General features: G+C 30.6%; 1 protein-coding gene across 2 annotated transcripts in view; it reads right to left on the bottom strand.

Annotated features, from left to right (window-relative positions):
- Positions 1–17,199, bottom strand: part of LOC115882642 (pyrokinin-1 receptor-like) — a 248,369-nt gene that overhangs the window by 32,323 nt on the left and 198,847 nt on the right. The window lies entirely within an intron of this gene.

Genomic DNA, 17,199 nt, shown 5'->3' with positions numbered 1-17,199 from the left:
GCAATTTTATTAATTTGCCTTGATCCAAGCCTAATAGTAATTTAAAAAAAAAATAATATTATTAACTTGCGAAAATTTTAAATAAGTACTCACTGATTCTTCATAAAAAAATATGAAAAAAGTTCCTATAAGCATGGGTATGGAAATGCATAGTTTTAGAGTTTTTAGAAACTTTTTAAAATTAAGTTTTTTGTAATTATCTTAAATACCAATATTTTTTTATTTGAAATGGTTGTAGGTTGGATTAATATAGTCTGTGAAACGAATAACTTTGAACTTGACAGTTCCCGCGGGCTTTTCTAGTGTATATCTTATTAGGTTAGCAACTTGCGGTCATGCTGATACAATGCCGTCTCTAATAGAACAGCCTCAGAGCGAGATTTATGACGTCACGTTAGTTAGATACTACGGATTAATAAATATGTTGTAGAATACATGAATACATGGAAAACATAATTATTCCTCGTATATGTAATTTTTTGGATTATATTCGACACTATTTTTTTTCATGTGACACAACACTGATGAAAGCTATAAACGTTAGCTATGACGTTTTTTTAAACTAAAAAAAAATAATGAAAAACCAAATGAAAACTTAATCAGCGTTTTTCCCGAACCCAAATCCCAAGAAAATAAAAAAATTTAGAATAATTTTACATATAAAATGACAGCGATCTTTATTTCATAGCCGTCGCTGACGCCTTTTTTTCTATGATATTGTATTATTTGCAAATATAATTTTTCGAACATTGATGCTTGCAAAATATACATATAAATTTTGTGAATGCAAATAATAATATATCACTATTAGTAGATACTGAATGTTTTTTGTTAAATTAGATCGATTTTCAAACCCCAAAATTTAAAATATATTTTACATTTTACCCGTTATCTTATGTACCTATTCATTATTTGTATATTGTTAAACATTTGCTGCATTTGTATGGTTCATAGTTTTATTTGCCAAAGTATTTATTACTATAAATAGGTATATATATTGTATTTATTAACTATATATTATGTATATTTCATGTAAACTATATCATTTTTAAAATACAAACCAAAAATACGAGGAATAATTATGTTTTCCGTGTATTCTACAACATATTTATTAATCCGTGGTATCTAAATAGCGTGACGTCATAAATCTCGCTCCGAGGCTGTTCTATTAGAGACGACATTGGTCTGATATTTAGAAATGTCAAAGGCTGATGACATTTTACTTTTGCCAATTATGACATTTCGCGTTGATTTTTGCAAGAAGAGGAAGAACTGTCACTTATTTTATTATTTTCCTTTTCTATATCACGAAAGTAAAAAGAGTTACCTATTTGATTCGTTCAGGCACTCATTTTAAAGAATATCAGTAACTTTTTGGATAGAGGGATTTTATATTTGCCATGTTGGTAAAAAATAACGGTCAAAATTCATTTTGTAGAATATAGTAATAATAACTAATAGTAATAGTATTTAATAATAAATTAGGTAAAATATATAATTTTTAATTTTAATATATAAATTTTATTTTATCTCATCAAGGAGGTCAAATTCGACAAAATATCAAGAGATAACTTTTAATTGGCATTAAACGGCCTACACAATTTTGGTATTAAAAGAAAAAAAATCAGTTGTGCACATGTTTTTTTTAAATATATTCCAGTGATAACTCATATATGCACGTCCCTGATGAATTTATCGACACTTTTTTAGCATTAAAATATGTAGCACTTGTGGTAATTTTTACCCTCAAAATTTCATTAGAATCACTAAGAGTACTTGGTACTAAAACACGAATGGTCCGAGTCTGTTAATTTCAACAGTTAATAATTACTGGCAAATTTAAGCAAATGTAATGTAAAAAAAATACACAAATTTAAGAACACTTTAAACATTTTAAGATAATGTCCTAAAAATAAAAGTCTATATTAGCTAAAATACCTTCATATGTAATTAATCAAATCAACCAACATTATCAATATAATATCTTTATTTACTGCATACAGTTAATACTTAGTATTAGGTACTATTTTTTTTATTTAGTTTAAATAAATTAAGCAGCTCTTTAGAAATTCGTAAAATTAATCAAAGATAAATTTTTATTACAAGGCGTCGAAAAAAATTAAAATAAACATCCTGACAAACATACCTTTAGAATCAGTTTTTTTTATAAAGTTAATAATATTAAACCACTTAAAGTTCATGCTACTTAATCAAAATAAAAACAGGAATATGTTTAATTAGTGATAAGAAAGTGAGACATGTAAGATGGTAAGATGGTACAAGATGGTAATAAAATATCTTAGTGTAATAGTTATCGTATTTGCCACGATTGTATTTGCTATTCCACCATCTTTAACCGATGAAAGTTTGGAAAATACAAATGGTACCAATATAACAGACGGACTTTGCGATAGTACACCAGATAGTGAGTTGGTTTATACTCATCACGTTAGCGAAATCGGAATTCCATTTTTCAAACGAAGTGATACAGTAAGTACATATTCATCATCATCATCATTTTCAGCTTATTCAACCATTTCCAATTATGGTGTAGCCTCCCTCCCATATTTAGATACTCTCTTTGTGGTTAGGTTCGTTGTTCTCTATTGTTGGCTATGCGGGCCCAAGTTATCCCTGCTAATTTCATGGTCCCATCTCATGTTTGGTCTTCTTCGAGGTCTCTTAATTCCTTGTGGGTACCATGCGGTAATATTTGTTGTCCATCTGTTGTCCGTCCTCCTTGCCAGGTGTCCTGTCCATTGCCACTTAAGGGATTTGATTCTGTAGATGACGACTATTACCGTTTTTCTTTGTCGTATCCACTCTATTCTTTTACGGTTTTCTTGGTTATTCTCAGCATATTTCGTTCCATTGAACAACTATATGTTGGAACAAGCAGTTACTTTGCAAATAAAATGCCAGTTTACCAAAATTATTTTATTTATTTATTTTTTAATTGTAAATTTGAAATTAACAACATTTTTTATGATGTATTTTAACGGTTTAATTACATATTTTATGTTGATTACTACTTAATCAATTGTTTGATAATCGAAAAATGCTAACAACTAAATATTGGAACAAGTGGCTTTTAACAAATTAAAATAACAATTAATAAGGCGTAACGTCGCCCTTAGCTCGAATAACAGCCTGAACTCTATTAGGCATTGTACCAACTAGGCCGTCACAGAATTCAGGGGTGAAACTACCCCATATTTGTTGCAATTTAGCACGTAGTTGTGGTAAAGTACGCTGAGTATCGTTTCTTAGGCGTTGTTTCATTTTGCGCAAAAGTATCTCTATTGGATTAAGATCCGGGCTGCTAGAGGGATGTGACAAAACTTTAATATCATGTTCTCCCATCCATTTTTTGATATATTTACCCAAGCGGCATTTCGACGTCGGGACAACGTTGTGTCACGCGACCAAACGTCGGGGCGCAACGTCGGTACAACCTCGTGCCAACCCTACTCTGCACTAGTTTGGAGAATAATTTTTGGGTCGAAACGACGTTGGATACCGACGTTGGCTAGAAGCCTAATTTAGTACAAACTGCAACGTTGTTTAAAATCCTAAGTCACAGAAATACAAAACTAATATGGCGTCTAAGTCGCGTTTTAACCTAAATTGGGATAATTATAGCAAAAATATTATTTTTATGATTTAGTTAGAGACATATGTCAGATGGCAGTGAAGGAATACTAAACAAAAGTATTTAAGTGTGGAGGATGTTTGAAGATCATAATTATTGAAACACTTTAACCGACTCTGTAACTCGTTACCCAAGGCAAAAAAGTTAAACGCAAACAACTTGACTGATAAATGTATTGTTTCTACTTTGAAAAATACTAATGGGCGTTAAAATTAAAGAAGTTTTAAAAATTTTCTTGAATTTTTTTTTAGTAAAATGAGAATAATTTATTCGCAGTCGAAAAAATTGTTTCCGCGTGATTTGATTTAGGGTCAAATATTTCAAGTTAATATATTCAAAAAGCAGGAATTGCTTTTTAGGAACGAAACATTTTCTTATTTAACAACATGGCGGCTTTCACTTTGTTGTTTTGGGAGATTAAGATGGAGTAGTTCGAGTAGTCGCATACTGGACTAATAAAGTCGCAGTTCGGCCTTAACAGGTAGTATACTAGTTGCAAGATTGCCTAATTTAGTCATCCTAGAATCTAGCTGGTGCCGCCCTCTATAATCTAAATAAACGAGGGAGTGGATAAACTATCGGTAATATATGTACCTTTCTTATGTCCCATTTTAATTAAGTTTTTTTTATAAAAATAAAAACAGTACTGAACTGTCTGACTGAACAGAACAATGAAGTGAAAATTTAAGATTTAAGGTTATGGTTCAATACAGTTGCAAAAAGGTAGTGACTCGACGTCCTACCAACGTAAGAATAAGGAAATCTAAACAACGTTGGAATTAGTAAAACAGACGACGTTTGCATAACGTTGGAATAGGTCGTGAAACTGACGTCGGAAAACTCTATATTGTCCAACGTTGTAACTACGTTGTCCGAATCACCTAAAAGACCACTTAAGCAAAAAGGTTACAAGACAACGTTTATTCGACGTCGCAGAAGCTTCTACTTTGCTGTAGTACTAGTCCAACGTCGGCACAACGTTATAAAAACGTTTAAATTTATTTTAATACCCAAGGTAGGGAGCTAACTATTTTTTGTAACTAATCCAACGTTGTGTTTAGTAAACATGTGGTCGCAAGTCGTGAAAATGCTACTTGGGTAGCCGTATGGCATGAGGTTGAAAAATAAAATCTCCGGATGGATGTAACCTTGCTGCACTTGGTAAAAGCGAATGTTCGAGGATATCTTGATATTTGGCTGCGTTTACTGTGCCTTCAATAAAGTGTAAAGTTCCCAATCCTTTGGCCGACATACAACCCCATACCATGATGCCTTGTGGAAACTTTACAGTTCTTTTGAAACAATCCTTATGGAATGCTTCTGTTTTTTCCGAGAAAAAGAGAGAGAGAGAGAGAGAGAGACGCGAGGAAAAGCAAAACATGTTCCAATATTTAATTGTCAGCATTTTTCGATTATCAAACAATTAATTAAATAATAATCGACATAAAATATATAATTAAACCGTAAAAATAATTCCATATATCATAAAAAATATTGTTAATTTCAAATTTACAAATAAAAAAAAAATAAATTAAATAATTTCCGTAAATTAGCATTTTATTTGCAAAGTATTATTTTCTAAACTGGGCGCTGACATTTCAAGTTTAAAAAAAATATCTCAAATTTTTTCCAGTGTATTTGATAATATCCAATTAATGGACTATTAATGGACCCGGGCGACCGCCCGGGGCGCCCAATGTGAGGGGCGCCACGCCAGCAACTAAAATATTAAAAAAAAATGTTCGTGGTATTTTACTTATAACTGAAAAGCTATCAACTTTTTGTAAATAACCCTTCCTTTCTATAATTCTTGTTTTTATAAATTTTCTCTAAACAATAAACTGTTTTGGGTCAAGAGCCAGCAAAATTGACAGTTTTAGACTGACCGCTCAAAATTGCACTTTGTCTACTACCCACACCCTTTATTTGTTAATGGCTGATCTGCCCTAAAATTATATGAAACAAAAAATATTCAATTCGCACGAAGCTAAATAGGATCCCGATATCATTATCAAAAAAAAGCTTGTAAGTTTGCCTCATTAATTTATTAACAGTAGTGGGAAAAATTTCAATCTTTTGGTGATTTTGATTGTTCTGGATTGAATATGTATTAATACATGGTAAATGGTAGCAGAATCGTAGAAATTTCTCATTAAAGCAAGACAAATGAATGCATCTCAAACACTGGCTGATCCTCATTTTGAAGCCGACAAAACTGTATCTGATCATACCTATACTGATTCTGCACGAAATGATTGATTGTGAAAAAGAAAAGAAGTTTTTCTTAAATTCTTATAGAAAAATAATGCAATTGCTTGCAACTAAATAATAATGTTTTCAAAGATCACTTATACTTATCATTTATATACCGGGTGCGCCTCAAAACTGGCTCGCTCTTATAACTTGTTTATTTTTTCAGATGAAAAAACGAGATTTGGTATGTTAGTATACGACATAAATTAGGATTAATTGACGTATATTCAATTGTTTTTGATCACTTCCTCTTTCACCGGAAATTAATAAAACTTTTGATTTTTAAATGTCAACCTCGGTATATTATAGTGATGGGCAAAACTGTTATTTTTAGATAACAGTTGAAACTGTTATAGTTATTTATAAAAAACAGCTTAAAATAACAGCTTAAAAATAACAGGTTTCTTTATTTTATTGCTAAATATCTGAAAGAGTATGAAGCGGTCGCCGCCAGGCGTATTAACGCAGTTGCAAGTTGCTACAATGACATGCTCGGTGGTAGTATTTCCAGGGTGTCTAAAAATTTCTAAATATCGATTGTTATCTAAAATACCTCTCTAAAAACGGTCGTTGTTTACAAATAAGCGCTGTTTACAAATTGCGATATAAAAAAGCCAAAATTCCGCCACTCGTCTATACGTATACATTCCGATCTACCTACGCCTTGCCCCTCGATCGGCGTAGATCCTGAATTGCGTAGCAGTGTACAGGGTGCATCTCACTCGACGGGCAAGAAGCTCTTAGTTATAATTTTACCATTTGTGGTCAAAAAATAGCAATATAAGAAAATGTGTAGTATATTCTTCATAAGTAAACCAACTATACACTAGAGTTCGAATTAATTTTACACTTAAACTAGCGTGTACCCGCGACTTCGTTCGCGTCGAATTAATAATTTGTAATGGTGATGATAAAGCAAAGCAAGAATTTCTATTGACATACAAACTGGATAAAATTTTCTCACATTTGCCAAAAATAAGCTTTAAACGTCGAGCAGTTTAAGCAGAATCGTGGTTAATCAATTACTCAACTTTTTGGAACACCCTGTATTATTTTTTAAAAAATTTCAAAATATGTAAAAAAACAAAATAAATTATGCGTGTCCAAGCGTTTTCCCGAAAGACTAACCGTTTTTTAAATAACAAATATTGTAATATTTGAGGGGCGTTTTCACCCTCTTGGAATTTAAGATTCGAGAAACCCCTCCTTATCGAACCTCAACCCCACAGTCAATCCGTTTGCCAAAAATCAGCTTTAAACGTCAAGCAGTTTAAGCAGAATCGTGATTACTCAATGGTCACATTTTATGAAACACCCTGTATATATTTTTAAAAAATCTTAAAATATGTAAAACAACGAAATAAAATATACGTGTTTAAGAGTTTTTCCGGAAAACTCACCGGTTTTTAAATAAAAAATATTCTAATATTTGAGGGTGGTTTCACCCCCTTTGAATTCGAGTTTCGAAAAATCCCTTCTTATCGAACCTCTACACCCTAAAGTCAATCCGTTTTCCAAAAACCAGTTTTTTACGTCAAGCGCTTTAAGCAGGATCGTGATTAATCAATGACCAGATTTTTCGAAATGCCCTGTATACATTTTTAAAAAATCTTAAAATATTATTCTGAAAATTTTTCAGAATAAATAAATACCTAAATATTGAAACTTAATAACGTACTGAAACATACAGCGCCATAATATCTCGACCTCCGCCCGTTATGCTCGTAACAGGTTGAAAAACAATATATCTAAAACAACTGATGTGTTATTCTCCAACCTGTTTCGAACCTCCATCGACAATCGACCGATGCAGCAGCGTTCCTTTCCCACTCCGATTATCTCGACCGCCGCCCTGTTATGATCGTAACAGGTTGAAAAACAACGTATCTAAAATGACTGCTTCTCCAACCCATTGCGAGCCTCCATCGACAATCGACCGATGCAGCAGCGTTCCTTTCCCACTCCTGTTATCTCGACCGCCAGGCGTTATGCCCGCAACTGTTTCAAAAAACCTGCTTCTTTTATATCCTATTATTTTTAAGCTGTTGCAAACCCAATACGACCATCGACGGCGTCGACCGAAGCAGCTACGTTCGCCGTAGCGCTTTCCCCACTCCGTTGTCCTTTGTCTCGCCGCCTGTATCGATGGTTGACGAAATAACATGTTTTCCATCCATACTAGTTGTTTTTTGGAATTGCTTCGAGCAGCATAGAATTTCGTGGCGGTGCACAGCGCCGACTTCGTTTTTCGTTTCACAAGCGGCCGATCTCTACGTGTCGTTATTTTATATCTGTTATTTTTTAGAAGTAGTAACGGTTGCGTTATGTTATTTCTAAATAATTGTTGTAAAATAACAGATATAGTTAAATAACAACCCATCACTACCAGGTATAATACCTATTCGTTCCACAGGTGTCAGAAAAGAATGTGATGTTTTACTTTTAAAATCGGATTTATCTTATAGGTTATGCTTATGTAAATTAGCAACGTACGATTATTATGTGCACTCACTATTACTATTAGGTATGTTAAAATAATTACCGAGGTAAAACTTAGCTTTAAAGGAAACGTTTTGTCTGGATCTCAACCACAAAACAAAAATTACAATAATACCGAATAATCGTGGAATCAATAATGACAATAATCTACTCTTCTTACAAGCTAAAAGAACAGGCACATTCGGTTAAAAACAATTTATTATTCCGATTATCAACAGATTTTAGTTATCTCCTTCTATAGCTAAGAAATAGAAAAAGCTACTGATAATCTAATTAATCCAGTCAAATGTTTAACTTGCAAAGTTGAAAACTTCCTTTTTTGACCGCCTAAACGCTATGCGCGTCTGGGAAGCGCGGTGACAAAATAAACTTGTCTACGAAATGCCCTATTCTACAAGCCCTCTCACTTTAGTTATTAGTTTCTCTTCCATCAAGAGAAATTGTGGTTAGAAATCAACAGTTGATTGTTTTATAATATAAATATTAGGCTTTCTCTATGAATACAAAATATATACAAGGATACAACTGACTAACGCAAGCTGTAGCTAGGATATTCTATTAATTTAAATTGTGTTTTTTAAACATTGTGAATGATCGTAAACTAAAAAGTATAAAGTGTAATTGAAACCACTAATTTATTCCACTAATTGCGAGGTTCTGAATGAAGCTTTAGAAAAAATACTGTATATCTTTCTTCTTTTATTTGTTTATAAAAATATAATATACTGCTTAACTTAAAAAGTTGTAATATTTGATAGTTATGCATCAACCACGTTTATATACAAAAAAAATATTCTTAATAGTTAATTATTGTTAACACTTGAACTATTTCTATCTGGTTTTATTATACCCACAGCATTCGATCAAAAGAGTTTTACAAGAAACTTACAGTCGTTTGAAGGTTACAATTATGTGTAATTCATCATAATATTTTACAGTGCAGGACCGATTCACTTTCTAACAGCTGTTCTGCTTACTTCCGGAAAAGTCAGCAAAGTGAAAAGTGAAAGAAAGAACTTTCTTTGTTGCTGTTACATGTCTGGCACGAGCGGTTTGGATTAATTTATTATATCGAATGTTTAAAAACCATAAATTCAAGAAAATTTTGAAATAGGTTATAATGGTTAAAGGTTATTTATATTTTGGATGATTACTGGATTGTATTGACAAACAAAAAGTAAAAATCTCATTAAAATATGGAACAGCTTGATAAGATAGTAGAAAAGTCAAATACTGAGGTTTTTTAAATTTTGAATATTCATATTATACATTTTTTAATTCATGCTTGATTTATTATTTCTGATTTGAGTTGAGAATTAATGACTATAGAAACAAATAAATATTATATATCTATAGATAAAAACTACACTCTGTAATAATGTATTTTTAAAATTATTTATCTATTGTAATTTTGATAACTGTTGAAAACTGTGAGTGCTATTTGCAATTTGAGTTATAAAACTGAAATTATAGAAATAATTATTGACATGAAATTCAAATTCTCGAATAATAATAACTTCACAGTTTACGAAAGTTCTGTCGTTTTCAGCCGTTTATAATTACTTATTGAAATAAACTTAAATGAACCTATACCAATTAATATACATCGTCGAGCGGGACATAGGAAATCCCATGTAAATTTTAATGGGGTCAATTATTGACTTCCCTAATTATTTTAGAGAATAATTCTATTTAGGTTTATTGAAGAGAACTAAAACCCACATTCAAAAGAATAACTTTAGATATTTTTGATTAGCCCGTTTACGAGTTATCGCCGATTTCTTTTTAAACATTTCTCCTTTCTTATGGCCCTGTATTTACTTATGAGCACCAGTCAAGGTAAAAGATAACTGTTAAATGAAGTTGTCATTTCAGAAATTTATCTATTTAGTGCTTTATTATTATTATTAAAAACTCATACCTACATCGAAAATATTAGCCATGAATTATACTACCGAAGAAAAAGTATTGATGATTAAATGGTATTATCAAGGAAATAGTTATCAAAAGGTGTCGGACATGTTTGCTGCTCTGTATCCGAATAGACCGATACCTGGAAAATCTACAATCGCAAGGAATATCCAGAGAGTTGAGACCAAAGGTACCCTAATAAATAACTGCAGATGTGAAGCAAGGCAGGAACAAAGAGAAGATGCAAGAAATGACACCGACTTGGAAGTTTTATTGTGCGTGGAAGAGAACGATGGAAAGATCAGCACAAGGAAACTTGTGGATGAAATACGAATAGATCACACTACAGCGTTTCGAATTTTGAAACGACATAAATACTATTCCTTCAAATATGAAAAGCACCAAGACCTACGAGATGGGGACGAAATAAGGCGGCAGGCGTTTTGTTTTGATATGATGGAAAGATCAAACACGGATAGGGAATTTAAAAAAAACATATGTTTCACTGACGAATGCACGTTTACCTTAAATAATGAACCCAATGCAGACCCAATGTTCAAAATTATCGATATTGGAACAAAGATAAACCCAAAGAAACACAAAAAAACCCAAAGAAAAACACAGGTTTGTCGAAACAAGGACGCAATATCCACAGAAAGTAAATGTTTGGGCAGGGATATTCGGACACAATATTATCGGGCCATTATTTCTTACACGAAATTTAAATGCAGAATATTATTTGGAACTACTCGAAAATCATATTTTATCTGCTTTATGTGATACCGCTAGGGAAAATCAGGAAGTTTGGTACCAAGTGGATGGCTGCCCGGCACATAGTACCCTGGCTATTCGGGAATATTAAGACAATAGTTTTAACGGAAACGTTATTGGCCTAAATCATATAGTAAATGGGCCAGCAAGGTCTCCTGATATTTCGCCAAATGATTTCTTTCTCTGGGCCATTTAAAAAACAGGATATACAAGGATGTACATAAGAATGATAAACAGGATATACAATGCTATTTCTGCCGAATGCAATAGAATTTCAGTTTACCAACTAGCGAATGTAAGAAGAGAATTTTATGATCGCCTGGGTTATTGTCTAGCAGTCGATGGAGGAATATTTGAATATCTTCTTAAATCCTAAAGTTCTAACAATTTAATAGTACCTAAATTAATAAGTTATTGAATATTGTAATAATACTATAATTAACCTTGTAATTGTGTATATGTATTAGACAGTGTGGTAAAAAGTAACGCCTTATAAATTTTATTTCATTTTTTGACGAATGATTATTATAACAACAGAGACGTCCATTTTCATAATTTATTATTATATGATTTTTGAGTCAAATCCATATTTATTTAGAATAATTTATTATTTAAAACAATTAAGTATGTAATTAAAAAATGAATTTTCGTTAATTACTTTTGGGCGAAAATAATGGTGGTATATTTAATTTGTATTAAAATAAAACACTAAATCACCACAATACACCAAAACACTTTTACTTTTACACTGGAAGCGCGTTTCGCTAACCATGTTTCGTAAACCAAACCAAACCATGTTAGCATCATCAGCAGATGATCAAGACTCCTAGTAGTGTATTGTGGTGATTTAGTGTTTTATTTTGCTGTGTAACACCAAAGGTTCCAACCCCCAACTGTAATCTTTACTTTTTATACTGAAAGTATCATCAACTGAAATTTGTGAAGATTGTCAGCAATGATTTTCAAGCTTCTGAGTTTACTTATTTCTTTGAAACTTTTAATATTCCTTATAGAGTAATAAAACTTATTTAGAATTAATTAATAAACTCGTCCTTAAACTGACAACGATTACATTTTTAAAATAAAACTCCCTAGAAGTTGGAGGTGAATTAAATTTGATAAATAAACAATTGGAGTTGTTTCGGAGCATTTTTAACTTTCTAACATCATTATGAAGTTCCGTTTAAACGCCCCAACGCGTTAATACTGAATAAATATCTTGAACGGTCTTGAACTTGACGTAAAGATGGTTTATTGATAATTTTATTACTTCGAAACGGTTATGGGATGACTTTCGATTATTCAAAAGTTATTGGAAAAGTTACTTTGATAATTACTTGGCTTTTTCTTATAAAGTTCAGACATTTAGTTATATTTTGGGTAACATTTAATGAGTATTTATTAGTAATTATTGGATATTTTGTTATTAATTGGAGTTTGAAAAAATGTATTTGACTTCAGTGCCGGCGCGTTGTTCAAAATTTCGGGGTGTACAAACTTAAAAATATTGTTCACTGTCATTTTATATGTAAAATTATATGGGAACTGTCATCGATGTTTATTTCCTAGCCAACTGGGTGCGATTTTTTTTCGATCATACGGTATACAGGGTTGTTCAGCACATACGAAACGGAGTATATTATTGTGCTGTATATTATTACATTTTTGGTTTTTACGATTAAAATAAAGGTAAATTTGATAAAGGTTTATCACACTTAAACCTTACAGTTTTTGAAATATTTTCAATTTTGTGAAATTGCAGTAAAATTTTTAAGGCTTCATTTCTCCAAGGGTGTCAAAGTTTTTAATACTAAATATTTACTGAAGTTTATTTATTGATCAGTTATTGTGTTGTAATAATAAAAATAATACTACCTCATATAGAGTGTCTAAAAATTTATATTAAATAATTTCTAGCTTTAAACGGCAATAACTTGTTTAATTTAAATGGAACACCCTGTATATTTTAGGAGAATCAGATGCACAATTTAATTGTCTATAAAATTGTATTATGCCATTTTTTACCTATCTCTTCAAGTTTTCGTAGAAAATGCATTTTCTTATAATTTAGACCTCATTTATCAATATACCCATGGAATATTGACATTTTAGATTGTTTTAAAGCAACAAATGTACAAAATGTACAGGTGCTAAAATTTTTAAGGTATTACTTTTTACCACACTGTGTAAAACACATACAAAATTCAGTTTATTTGGAGCAATTATTATTAATCAACGCAAACAGACGATTAATGTAGTTTGAATACTGGAATCATGTTAATTGGTCCTCTTTAACAAAAAATATTTAAACAGTTTGTTTTATTTTTTAATGAAATAAACGAGCTATATCGACAATATTAATATCTGTACTCTTTGAAAATTTGTTACATCTTTAAAAATAATCTAAAATGTCAATATTCCATGGATATACTGATAAATGAGGTCTAAATTATAAGAAAATCCATTTTCTACGAAAACTTGAAGAGATCGGTAAAAAATGGTATAATACAATTTGATAGACAATTAAATTGTGCTTCTGATTCTCATAAAATATACAGGGTGTTCCGTTTAAATTAAACAAGTTATTGCCATTTAAAGCTAGTAATTCTTTAAAATAAATTTAAAGCTTTGGGTTTAAGCTTTAACGCCAGATAAGAAATTCGTGGAGGTTTCTGTGAAAGGGCAAAAAGCTATTTTAATATGTACGTATTTATTTTAGTGGTTTTAAATCCAAAAGATTACTAAAACATTTTTATGTTTACCCTAACGCCTACTTCCCCGTAATTAAACAGCCTTATCCTAATCGTAAAAGTTTCCTGCCAAGCATTGTCTGGAGTCCCATAATCCAAAACAGAATTTAAATATTCTAAACAGTCCTCTACCTACTTCGTAAACATATTTTTCAGGCTCAAGATTTTCTCCGTATTTTTTTGGAAAAACTTTATTCATAATAAAACTCTGCGGGAATAAAAACTTTCACTTTTCAAAATATATCAGTTACAGACTAGCTGTTTTTCAAAAATGGCAGATCATATTTCAATATTATTGGAGTGACGGAACGATGAACGAATGACGGATACTGTGTATGAACCATAGGTATGAACTAGTAGTGGGAACTATCGAATGAATACTATCGAAACATTCGATAGTTGCAATTCATTCGAATAATTCGATAGCTAGTAAAAAAACATTCGTTGAAAACTATTCGAATAAAAATTATCGAATAGATGCGTCATCTGCCTTGAAATATTGTATTCTAGTAATTCGGCAGCAAAAACCATTCATTTATAAAATTCATTCATTTATGAAATTCATTTATTCGTCAGGATCGATTATAATAAAATATTAACTGGATTTTAGTTGTCGCCCGGCGACGTAGGTTTCTTTCCGAGAAACCCGACAGCGGTCGGTGGCAATAAGGTGGCAATGCTAGAAAGAAGCCGGCATCTTTGATTTTTTGCGGAGTCATATAAAGATAAGGACACATTATTTTTTTTATTGAAGTGCTAGTATTTACACAGAAAATACATTATGAAGGGCGCTGTTGCCATATATTGGTATTAGTTGATATTAGCAAAGAATATTATTGTTTGGCTTTAGTTAGTTAGGGATAGTATGTCTATATATTTTGCATCTTTTTTATTAATATTCTGTTGTTAGGTTAGGTTAGGTTAGATAATAAAATATTTTGGATGTAGGAAAATGATTTTTAATGTTTTTAAACAAAGACTAGTTTAATAAAAATAATAATAACAGTAATAATTTGTTTTATACCTATTAACAACAAAATTTAAAATAATTTAATATAAACATTTTTTTTACGTAGTGGCAAAATATAAACAACAAATTAGATGTCAAAATTATTTATATTAGATCCTATTTAAAAATAATATAGTCTTTAAATTTTTTGGCAACGTTGGTTTATTAAATAATAATAATTACAGAACTAATTTGTTATATTAACAACAAACTTTAAAATCATGAAATATAAACATTTATTAATTTTCTAAGCATGTAGTGTAATGGAAGGAAAATATAAATAAAAAATTAGAAATCAAAATTATTTATATTAGGTACTTTATATTATTATTTAAATATAATATTTACTTTTACTGGCATTTACTTTAAAAAATAAATGAAATATTTCTTCGCAAAAAACTACATGTAAGAGAATTAGCATAAACAAAATACAAACATCGTTAACTTTTTTTTTAAATTGGCACGTGTAAAACTTTCAATTTAATTTTCTCACCCCATAGTTTGAGTTCGATAACCATTTACTTAACCACATTACTTAAATATGATTATTAAGTTCAACTAATTCATATTATTAAAACATCTAAAATACAAATATGTATTTTTAAAATTAATTCTAAGTTCATCTCATATCTCTTAAAAATTGCTACTTCTCAAAATTTCCCATTAAAAAATAGACCATATATACCATATAAAATAGAATAATTGAAAGATCGGGCTACGGAAAATCACACAAATTTTCGGAAAAATTTTGACACCTGCACACGCACACAATCGTCAATTAGAAAAAAACTACTATTTTAGTATTTTAAATATTTGCAAAATTAGCACAGTATTTATAAGGTGAAGTTATAAAAATTTGGAAGAACTAATAATGCACTGACGCACACAAAAATCAAACGAATACTAAATTTCATTTATCAAAAGCATTCGATAGTCGTGGCTCAACGATAACCATTTAGTCGCACGGCGAGGTTGTCAGATATGCTCTAGTATACAAATGAATGAATAATTTTATTCGAATAAAACCATTCGATAGTTGAAATCATTCATTCAGTAACCATTCGATAGTCTAATTCATTCGATAGTTCCCATCGCTAGTATGAACTCGCCTTTAGATTTTTGAGGCTTGTCAAAGTTTTGCCAAATTATAGGTTATAAATTTGTGTCAAATTATGTCAAATAACCTGCATTTTAGAAGATTATAAGCATTTGCAAATTTTTGTGTTTTTTGAAGTTAAGTGGAGGAAAAATCGAGGGAAAATGAACTGTAGACCCAGAACACAATTTATAGTTAATATTTTGTGCCCAGACAGAGAGTTTTATGCACCAATAAAGTTCGCATTTGGTACTAAAAACAGGAGTAGCTGTAAAATAACGACATCACACGATAGGTAAATAATAGATTTTAGTACTGCAGAAAGATAATGTCAAAAAGTTCTGGTTAAAAAAATTAAGATTAAATTTAGTTAATCAATTTTTAAGGTATAAAATTCAATAAGTGTTATTATCAATAAAATATTTTGTTTTATTTATTCCTATGCAATATTATTTTTTTATTTGTACATTAGTAATATTGATAACTATAATAATAAATGCAAGAAGTTTCTTGAAGCTTGAAAGTAATAAATAGTTCTTTTTTATATATTTTTTTGGTATGTGGTGTTTTGTTTAAAATACACCCTTGTTTATTTTGTATTAACAAATACCGTAATTTTTTTTGGAAATAAAATAACTCGATTAGAGTTTTTCAGTCTTATAAGGTTTTTTTCACAATATTTTGAAGTAATCACTTGTCACTCAAATTTTAAATATCCAAATTGTACCAACTTATTTCTTTGTAGAATAAAATAAACTACTTTTAAATTAAAATGACAGATACATCTATCACTGTCAGGGATTTTGTCGTTGGACCGACTATAGTACACATAAACGTTTTTAAAATAGTTTATTTTTTTTTCTACGCACATTTTCCTACAAACGTAAAAACCAGCAACACTGTATGCCGTCTTTTATTTTGTGTCTCTGTCTGTCAACCGGTCATTTATATTTATCTCTATCGCATGCATTACGTACAATACAGACTACACAGATGAAGTTACCAGAGGTGTATATGCAAAGTAATAATTGTGTATTAAAAATGTTAATACATTTTTTTAATAAATAATAAGCCTTTTTCTATTAAATCTGGTTTGTATATCTTGAAAACTTCGTTTTGTACGGCTTGTCTATTTATGTTATTTGTCTGAGTTATTCTCTTAAACATTGCTGTATCGTTATTTTTACTGATTGTGTTAAATTGATGCTTGCTTTGCCTAACGAGATCAAACGTCAGTCAATAGCCCTATCTTGTTAAA

This window comes from Sitophilus oryzae, unplaced genomic scaffold, assembly GCF_002938485.1.
Source record: "Sitophilus oryzae breed Bouriz unplaced genomic scaffold, Soryzae_2.0 scaffold_179_pilon_pilon, whole genome shotgun sequence".
In the NCBI taxonomy this organism is placed as follows: Eukaryota; Metazoa; Arthropoda; class Insecta; order Coleoptera; family Curculionidae; genus Sitophilus; species Sitophilus oryzae.
Note: the sequence above shows the minus strand (reverse complement) of the source record. Positions and strands in the feature narration are given on the sequence as shown.